At 28.5% G+C, this 3,651-nt stretch overlaps 1 long non-coding RNA gene across 1 annotated transcript; it reads right to left on the reverse strand.

Moving 5' to 3' along the window:
- Nucleotides 1–42: 42 nt before the first annotated feature.
- LOC115033387 lies at nucleotides 43–481 on the reverse strand. The gene is made up of 3 exons (XR_003838717.1): nucleotides 429–481; nucleotides 230–366; nucleotides 43–171 (listed from the first exon to the last, which is right to left on the reverse strand). It is a non-coding gene; the product is annotated as an uncharacterized LOC115033387 (long non-coding RNA).
- Between the last annotated feature and the right edge of the window lie 3,170 nt (nucleotides 482–3,651).

A 3,651-nucleotide genomic window follows, 5' to 3' on the forward strand; every position in this document is an offset into this window, starting at 1 on the left:
AGATATAAAAGTACGAAATTAAAACAAATATAAAACCAGAATATAAGTGGTGGTATCATACTTTTCTGTTGTTTTCATCTATGAGAATTATTTCTTTTTTCTCATAGTGATCACCGTGTACGGATGTTATGTTTTCGGTGTCCTTAATTTGTTCTATTTTGGCAATAACGTCTAAAAAATAAAAATTATTATTTTACTGTTTGCATATTCGAGTACTTGAGAATCTTACCTATAATAGTGTTTTTTGCTTTATTATACATCATATTAAATTTAACAAAATTGTAGCCTTCTTCTTGTTCTCTGCTTATTTGAATGTAAATATCATCTTTTTGTTTTTTTCCTGTTTTGTCGTACTATTGTGTTAATCTGCACAAACCATTCGCTATAGTTTTTTTTTTATCCCATTTCAATTTCTTTGGATATTTTACCTTTTTGCTTCCTCAATATTGGAATTTATTAAAGTTCTTGAAGGGTGACCCAAATTTTTGACCCCATAGTAATCAAATACTTGAACATTTTTTAATATTATTGAATCGTTGACAGTTCCTTCAAAATTGTCAATTTGTGGAGTATCCCATAATATAAGTGATATCTAAAAGTAATAAGATCATTTAGTTTTAAAATTCTATCAGATTGAATTTTTTTACCTTGGATTTTGTGTCGTCAATTATCACAATTTCTTTTCTTTTTAAAATTGCTCCTTTGGCAGTTGTTGAAGTTTGCACTTTACCGATATATGTTTGATGATTCCAATTATATCTAAAATTTTATTTTATTAATTGTTTTTAGTACCTCAATATTCTTTATGCGCCGGATTACCTATTGTTTGATCTTTGTTGACATCAGCTAAATTTTTTAATTTAATGAATTCGAATTCCATTTTTTTTTATTGTACTGATATCTTTTTCTATTTGTTTTATTTCAGATTTTTCATTCAACAATATTTCAAATTCATGTCCTAAACGATTATAATTTGTATTCACTTTTTTTAATATCCCATTTGATATAGAAAAAATTTTTTGAATCTGAAAAATCAATATATTACATATTATGTGTGTTAATCCATTTAAATAATAGCTGGTGATTTTTTCATAATAATTAGTTTTATTTACTTCAAACTGATCGTAAAATTTGTCAACCATCGGGCCAAATGCCACGCATCGAATTTCAGCACTTTCATCAATTAAATCTACATTGAATACTTTACTCTCCCCTTTGGCATTTCTAAATATGCGGACGTTGGATTTATTTGTAACTCGCCCTTTAACTTTCCATCTAAATACCCAATATTGGAGTTCAATGTAATTAAAGATTTAATAAACAATTTAATAAATAAAATCTTACCCGTTTGAATTGGCAACCAGTGATACTATTTTCATTGTATCATCATCTGTATTATTAATCTTTTTATTTTTTTGTTCTTCGGTATTGTTAATATCATGACTTCTCTTCATGTTAAATATTTTTATTATATTTGTATTTTTTATTATGCTCGTAGTGGCTTATAAACAAACGGTTTCCATAGATCGAATAAAAATTCAAATAAATAAATAAATAAATAAATAATATCCAACCTTCAAACCATCTGGCTGTTAGACTGGAAGAACATTAATTTATACAAGATATAAATTTTCCGAGAAAAAGTCTGTACATTTAATCAATGTGAGTATATATTCTAAAAAGTATCAAAAAATACTAGGGAAATTCGTTTAGTATTTATCAAAATTTGGATATCTTTATGGTCAAACTTGTGCAATTTGTGTGTCATGACTCTAAAACAAGTCATTTAAATAATTTTTCGTAATTAATAGAATAAAACATAAGCGGTTAAACGCACAAATGGTTAAACGAAAAAAAAATATCGGAAGACAATCACAAATTGCAAAAAAATATAAAAAACACAAAAATTCAATAACAATAAATAATGAGGACATTATGCCAGAAGATGTTGACAATGCGCAAGAAGATAATACACAAATGAAATTAATATGTAAACGCACCAAAGAAAGAATGAAGAAAGCTAAAAAAAAATTAGAATATGAAGCATTTTATTATGATCCGACTATTTCTTACGATGATGATCCTCGCGTGTCAATTGGTCTCTTAAATGTTGAATGTGAATACTGTCAAGCATTGAAATTTAAAGATGAGCCTAATGGCATATGTTGTGGGAATGGTAAAATAAAACTACCACTTTTGAATAATCCTATAGAACCATTGCTTTCATATTTGTCTGGAACTTCCAATGAATCAAAACACTTCTTAAATAATATTAGAAAATATAATTCAAGTTTCAACATGACCTCATTTGGTGCAGATAGAAAAAAAGAACCAGGGTATCAAACAACTTTTAAAATTCAAGGGCAAGTTTATCATAGAATAGGGTCGCTTCTACCTCTTGATGATAAATCATCTTATTTACAAATATATTTCATTGGAGACAATGAAATTCAATCAAAACAAAGATGCGATGTTATTCCAAATGTCAATGCCAATATTATTGAATCAATCCAACACATTTTACACGAACACAATGAGTTGATAAAAATCTTCAAATCTGCGTTAGAAAACATGCCAACAGATGAATGTAAAATAGTTTTAAAAGCTGACAAAATACCTACAGGAGAACACGAACGATGCTTCAATTTACCAACAATAAACGAAGTAGCAGCAGTTATGAATGGCAATGAATTCAAAAAACGTGATATTATATTACAGAAACGGAGTAATGAATATATGAGAGTTCAAGATACTCATAAATCTTATGATGCTTTACAATATCCGTTAATGTTTTGGAGGGGTGAAGACGGTTATCACTTTGAATTAAAACAAATAAATCCAGCAAGTGGTTTAAATACAGATAAAAAAGTATCAGCAATGGATTTTTATGCATATAGAATAATGATAAGAAAATTCCCGGAAAATTTTTTACTCCGTTATAATCAATTATTTAATCAATTCATCGTTGACATGTATGCAAAAATAGAAAATGAGCGTTTACATTTTATACGATTTAATCAATCAAAACTCAAGGTTGATCAATATATTCATCTAAAAGACGCATTTGAAAATGATGGAGACCTTGAAGATATAGGACAAAAATACATTTTACCTGCAAGTTTTATAGGCAGTCCTAGACATATGCATGAGTACACACAAGACGCTCTTTGTATAGCGCAAACAAAAGGAACCTAACCTTGCTTATTTATGACATTTACTTGTAACGCTCAATGGCCTGAAATAACAGATAACTTGTTACCCCATCAGCAAGCAAGAGATAGACATGATTTAGTGGCGAGAGTATTCAAATGTAAATTGAAAAAATTGATGGACTTATTAACAAAAAGCAATATATTTGGCGAAGTTGTAGCATGGGTTTATTCCATAGAATGGCAGAAAAGGGGATTACCACACGCACATATTCTAATATGGTTGAAAAATAAAATACACGCAGACCAATATGATAACATAATTTCAGCTGAATTACCAGATCCAGAAAAAGATCCTATATTATTTGACGTAGTAACAAAACACATGATACATGGACCTTTTGGAGAATTAAATGTCAATTCACCCTGTATGAAACAAGGGAAATGCAAATGTAATTATCCTCGAGCACTGATTAATGAAACAAGAACAAATTCTAAAGGA

Source organism: Acyrthosiphon pisum, chromosome X (assembly GCF_005508785.2).
Source record: "Acyrthosiphon pisum isolate AL4f chromosome X, pea_aphid_22Mar2018_4r6ur, whole genome shotgun sequence".
NCBI lineage: Eukaryota > Metazoa > Arthropoda > Insecta > Hemiptera > Aphididae > Acyrthosiphon > Acyrthosiphon pisum.